This window comes from Aquila chrysaetos, chromosome 8 (genome assembly GCF_900496995.4).
Source record: "Aquila chrysaetos chrysaetos chromosome 8, bAquChr1.4, whole genome shotgun sequence".
Lineage (NCBI taxonomy): Eukaryota > Metazoa > Chordata > Aves > Accipitriformes > Accipitridae > Aquila > Aquila chrysaetos.
In genome coordinates this window covers 6,972,734-6,979,434 of record NC_044011.1, presented here as the reverse complement: position 1 = coordinate 6,979,434, position 6,701 = coordinate 6,972,734, and the positions used below count along the sequence as shown (strand labels likewise).

The following is a 6,701-nucleotide window of genomic DNA, read 5'->3' as shown; positions in this document are numbered from 1 at the left end:
GAGGTGGCCTGGAGAAGACCTTTGCCTCCTATTCTGCACTAATTCTGCTTTCCTGCCAAGAGGGACGCACCATCAGTCAGGAAGAATAGAAAGGATCAGAATGATCTTGGCTACTTGTCTAGGTATTAATAAAATTGTTTGAAGTTGAAAATTGTTAACTAACTTAATTTAAAACACGATTTTCTATATCTGACTTCACAAGTGCTGTTCTTGTTTTCTGTGGTACCCCAAAACAAAGCTCTTGTCCACAATTCAGTTTCTTTTCTTAATCTATTAACCAACCCTACTTGGGGAAAAATGTATCAGAAGTAAAGGATCATCAGTCAATTTGCATGAAACATACAGGGCTGATTGGCTGCAGTTGTTGGTAGTTGGAAAAATCTGTTAAGAAGAATGCAATAAATCAAACTGGCCACATACAGTTAGTTTCTTCATTAGACCCCAGACAAGGAACAAGTAAAGAAACTAGTCATTAACAAAACAGAGAGGGCAGGGCACTTCCTTTGCAGTGTCTCTTGCCAGGGGGTGAAACTGAGCAAGCTTAACGTAGCAGTTTTGATCGTGTTATTTGATCTTTTAATGTTAGAGGTGATGCTCTTTTTCTAAAAATAGGAGGATCTCAACACTTCATGACCTTGCAAGTTTCCTCAAATTGCTCTGGGAACAGACAAACAGATTCAACAAGGCAAAGTTGGCAGGCCCTGTACTTGGGTCATAATAACCCCATGCAAAGCTACAGGCTTGGGGAAGAGTGGCTGGAAAACTGCCCAAAGGAAAAGGACCTGGGGGTGTAGTCAACAGCCGGCTGAGTATGAGCCTGCAGTGTGCCCAGGTGGCCAAGAAGGCCAATAGCATCTTGGCTTGTCTCAGAAATAGTGTGGCCAGCAGGACTGGGGAAGTGATCATCCCTTTGTACTTCAGCACTGGTGAGACCACACCTCGAATACTGTGTTCAGGATGGGTCCCTCACTACAAGACAGACATTGAGGTGCTGAAGGGTGTCCAAAGAAGAGCAACAAAGCTGGTGAAGTGTCATGGTTTAAACCAAGCCAGCAACTAAGCACCACACAGCTGCTCACTCACTTCCCCCCCACAGCAGGATGGGGAAGAGAATCAGAAGGGTAAAAGTGAGAAAACTCATGGATTGAGATAGAGACAGTTTAATAGGTAAAGCAAAAGCCACACATGCAAGCAAAGCAAAACAAGGAATTCATTCACTACTTCCCATCAGTAGGCAGGTGTTCAGCCATCTCTAGGAAAGCAGGGCCCCATCATGCGTAACAGTTACTTGGGAAGACAAATGCCATCACTTGGAACGTCCCTCCCCTTCCTTCTTCTTCCCCCAGCTTTATATGCTGAGCATGACTTCATATGGTCTGGAATATCCCTTGGGTCAGCTGTCCCAGCTGTGTCCCCTCCCAACTTCTTGTGCACCCCCAGCCTACTTTCTGGTGAGGTGGGGTGAGAAGAAGGCCTTGACTCTGTGTAAGTACTGTTCAGCAATAACAAAAACATTCCTGTGTTATCAACACTGTTTTCAGCACAAATCCAAAACATAGCCCCATACTAGCTACTGTGAAGAAAATTAACTCTATCCCAGCCAAAACCAGCATATGAAGAGTCTAGAGAACAAATCTTATGAGGAGTGGCTGAGGGAACGGGTGTTGCTTACTCTGGAGAAAAGGAGGCTCAAGGGAGACCTTACTGCTCTCTACCACTACCTGAAAGGAGGTTGAAGCAAGGTGGGTGTTCTTTTCCCAAGTAACAAGCAATAGGACAAGAGGAAATGGCCTCAAGTTGCGGCAGGGGAGGTTTCAACTGGATATTAGGAAAATTTTCTTCACTGAAAAGGGTTGTCAAGCATTGGAACAGGCTGCCCAGGGAAGTGGTTGAGTCACCATCCCTGCAGGCATTTAAAAGACGTGTAGACATGGCACTTAGGAACATGGTTTAGTGGTGGACTTGGCAGCGTTAGGTTTACAGTTGGACTCGATGATCTTAAAGATCTTTTCCAACCTAAATGATTCTATGATTCTATGCCTCTGCTTTACCTTCATCCCTATTAGTCAGATGACTGTCTTCAACAAGTATCAGTCCCATGTTTTTTTTAGATGTCGTTTTGCTATTGAAGTACTTAAAGCCCTTCTTGTTGTCAGATACAACACTGGCCAGTTTCAACTCTAACTGAGTGTTGGCCTTTCATGTCTTCTCCCTGCGCATACGAATCATAGCTCTGTAATCTTCCTTTGAAGCCTGACCTTGCTTTCAGAGATCATACAATTTCTTTTTCCTCTTGAGCTCCATGAAGAGTTCCCTTTTCAGCCATTACCTCTGATGGTAATTGGTAAGTGATCTCCCTGACTTTATCTCAATCCATGAGCTTTTTCATCTTATTTTCTCCCCCTGTCCTGTTGAGAAGGGGCAGTGAGAGAGCTGCTTGGTGGGCATCTGGCAGCCAAAGTTAACCCACCACAGGTGTACATGGCAAGATTTTGGTAACAAGGGGCCTGCAGATGTGGCCTCTGTGAGAAGAGACAAGGGGCTGCTCCGTGCCGGACACAGCCACTTTCAGGCAGGTCCAAAGTGGACCCACCACAGGCCAAAGCTGAGCCCATGAGCAAAGCTGGTGGCACCTCTGGGAAAAGATCTTTAAGAAAGGGCAGAAATTGCCAGCTAGCGAGAGGAGGAGGGAACAAACAGAGTGAGAAACAACAGAGGAAACGGCAAAGTCGGAGAAGGAAGAGGAAATGATCCATGGTGGAGCAGATATCCACTGCAGCCTGTGGAGAATCCGTGTTGGAGCAGAGGAAAAGTGCCAGAGGAAAGGAGCAGCAGAGGGAAACTACAACACATTAACCATAAAGCTCCCCACCTGCCCTGCACTGCTTGGGGCAGCAGTAGAGGAGTTTGGAATGAATTAATAAAATTGAGCAGGGGAAAGGGGGAAGTAAAGGTGTTGGTTTAGTATTTGACTTTGTTTCTCACAAAATAGAACTATTTTTAGTGGCAATAAATTAAATTAATTTCCCCAAATCCAATCTGTTTTGCTCCCAGCAGCAATTAGTAAATCATCTCTCTGTCTTTATCTCAACGCACAAGATTTCTTGTTTCTGTTTTTCCTGTTTTCTGCCTCTGCTCTGTCCCACTATGGGGTGGAAGGGGTAAGTGAGCTGCCGGGTGGGAATTTAGTTGTTAGCCAAGGCTAACCCACCACAGCAAGGGAGGAAAAAATACACAGGCAAAGCTGAGTCTAGGTACTGGAGGACTAGAGGATCCTTTCTGTGTTGGCATATTTTGGTTGCTAACAGAAGAAGGAACTACATAACATGTAGAAAGCATAAACCATTTGACACCAGCATCTTTAATTCACAGTTATTCAATGCTGATGTTGCATCTGGGAAACAATTCAGTCACTTGGATGGGCTACTCCAGCATTCACAACTTCCTTAGGGAGGTAGAAAATGCCTTCAACATGCTCTCCTTTAAGGCTTGTTTGACTTGATTGTTTCTGAGTGAGCAGATGTATGGGTTAAGCATCTGAGTCACCACAGAGAAGAAGAAAGAAAGAACTTTGTCACAGAGCCCTGCCCTGTGCTAGGCAGATATACCTGTAAATACATGTGCTGTAAAATATCATCACCACCATGAGGTGAGCTGAGCAAGTGGAAAATGCCTTCTTCCTACCTGTGGAAGATGGTATATGCAAGACGGTGATAATAATGCAGCCATAAGAAACAGCAGTTACTATTAAGGTACCAGGTATGATGATAATTTGTACGGTAAGCACCAGTCCTTCAATGAACCCTGTGTCTGTGCAGGACAGTTGCTCAACAAGGAAGTATCACAGTAAAAATGGCTCATGTTATTGGGACCACAGAATGGCAACTGGACAATCATAATGGTGGGAGGAAACATCATGAGAAAACTCATTGCCCAGCAAACCAGGTCCAGATGGAGGCAAAATCTGTTGTTCATAATTGTTGTGTAATGCAAAGGGCAGCAAATGGCAACATACCGATCAAAGGACATCGTTGCCACATGGAAAAATGTGCAGGTACCCAAGTAAAATAAAAACAGCATCTGAAGGAAAACAACCAGACAGGGAAATCATCTTCCTCTCTGTCAGAAGGCTGTAGAAGGCGCTGGGAATGATTGTGGAGGTGAAAGTGATTTCCAAAAGGGCAAAATTTCTGAGGAATTAGTACATCGGTGTCTGCAGGATATGGTTCACAAGAGTGATGCTGATGACAGTAATGTTTCCAAGCAGTATCAAGAAGTAGGAAATCACAATAAACAGAAAGAGGATGATCTCCAAATGGCGGCTGTTGGTCAGCCTCAAGAGGACAAATTCCACTACTGTTGTGTGGTTCATTGAGGCTACATTGCTAGCAGAAAAAGAAAAAAAGACCCATTTTGAGAACTACTAGAAAACAAGAGAGCACAAGTCAGTTTGGCTTTGCTAACATTAAAGGGCAATACCAGTAATGAACCCCTTGTAAAAGACTGGAGCAGCCACAATAACCAATTATTAACAATCTTGTTTGTGTAAATGGAGTCCTAAGCTCCATTTGTAACATTGAGTCCTTACTCCAGTTAAAGTTCATGCAGTTCCCTCTTAGTATAGTTGAGAGAGGTGCACATGCAGAAACTGTTATAGACCCTAGGACAAATGAATCTCTAAACCGTCTGACAACATTCACCCTCCATCAAATATAGAAAAAAGCCAAATGCACACAGTGAATACTTTGACTAAGTGCCCAAAGACCTACTAATTGAAATGAATTCAAAAGCAGTACTGCAGAGGAATGCAATCACGCTGTAGACTGACACTGAAGCAGATTAGACTAGTTGATGGATACATTAGTATTGCAAGAGAAACTTACTGCAGTTAAAAGGAGATGAAAAAGACAGAGAGAGGGAGACACTTTACAGAGAAAAGGCCAGACATAAAGATAGCAATGCCAGACAGAGAAGGACAGCTGGTTACCAGTGAGAGAAGGAAAAATGCACAGACAAATGGATGGACACTACACTAAGCAAGACTATAGGAGAGGGAAAGGGAAAAAGTATGGAAAATTTTCTGTTTACTTTTCATTTACCCTCAGCTCTCAGGCTCCAGTGGATTAACTCTGATGATAACCATCATTCATTCTTATTCACAGCACCTGTCTCCAAGTATCCCTTCACCTTGCAACATCCTACCCCAAACTCAGACGTGTACGTTGTCCAGTGCACTGTGTCTACTGCACTACTGTATTATACTACTACAACAGTCACCACTGTGGTTGCCATTATCTTGTGGAAATGAAGTGGAACCTGAAAACTCTGGCTGATGCCCTTCAATTACATTATTTTCTTGCAGGCTTGCAAGGTCCCATCTATGGGTTTTCAACTGCATTCTCCCTCCTTTTCCTCCCAGACACCAGCCCTCCGTGCCCTAAAAAGAGACATACGTCTCATTTTGCACTCAGATCTCCCAGATTTTATCTATTGTGTCTAGATCTTTGAATCTGGTTTTAGACTCATTTCAGACTCATTTCAGAATGATTGAAATAAACACCAACACAATGAGTTTCCAGGGAAAGCAAGCACATCTTAGATAGCTCATAGCCCATACCAAACATGCCACTCCATTTTCCTTCTTCAAATGCTCCTTACAAAATGCTCAACAAAAGGGTAAATATGAGCTAGGATTCTACATCCCTTCTTATCACTCTATTCCCATCAAATCTTTCCCCTTCAGTGCCCTTTTTCAGCAAAACACAGGGTTTTATTAGCATAATCTCATGGTTGTTTCTCAAAAAACACCAAAACAAAACAACTCCCCTCTCACAAAACATACAAAATATAGAACATATTTCTTAATACCACAGGTGGACAGATATTATCTGGAAGCTGAGAGTGATCCCTTAAAACAAGAAACTCCCTCAGTAACAACTAAAAGCTTTTACTTTAGTTTGAAGACTAAAAGTTCGGTTTCCCAAGCCATTGTCCCTTTAATCTTTCCCTGTCTCTGAAAAATCACACCCAAAGTCTGAGAAATGGTCCAAATAGTTACCAATATATCCACAACGATCCAGTATGCTTCAAAAAGGATTTTGAGTTTGATGTTTCTCCTTCATTTAGTTTGACATTTGATTTTTGGCAAATAAATTTCCCCTCTTTTCAGCTCCTTTTTATAATAGTGGTAGCATATTACATTCATGTACTTCCTCACTGAGTCAAACCTCAGGGACCAATTAGGTATTGAAATCTGCCAAACACCTTCCGGGAAAGCATTTGTGAAAGTCTGAAGAACAGCACGAATATAATCAAACCATAGAGAAAATGAGATTGGAAATGACCTCTGGAGGTCGAATCCCTTGCTAAAAGCAAGGCTAACTTCAAAGCTGGACAAGATTGCTCGTAACCTTCTGTAGGTAAGTGTGGATATCGCCAAGCATGGGGATCCCACAACTTCCCTGGGCACCGCCTCATGCTTCACCATTTTCATTGTGAAGAGTTATTTCCTTGTGTCCAGTGGAGATTTACTTGTTTAAGCCATGATCCACACCTCTTGTCCTTTCACTGTGTACTTCTGAGAGGTCTGGCTCTGACTGCTCTATAAATCCCCTTCAGGTAGTGGGACAGTACAGCTAGATCCCTCCTCTCAACTTTGTCTTCTCCCTCTGCTTCTCTTCATGTGTCATGTGCCCCAATTC

At 43.1% G+C, this 6,701-nt stretch overlaps 1 pseudogene; it reads right to left on the bottom strand.

Annotated features, from left to right (window-relative positions):
• Positions 1-3,435: 3,435 nt before the first annotated feature.
• Positions 3,436-6,103, bottom strand: LOC115344796 (annotated as a pseudogene).
• Positions 6,104-6,701: the final 598 nt, after the last annotated feature.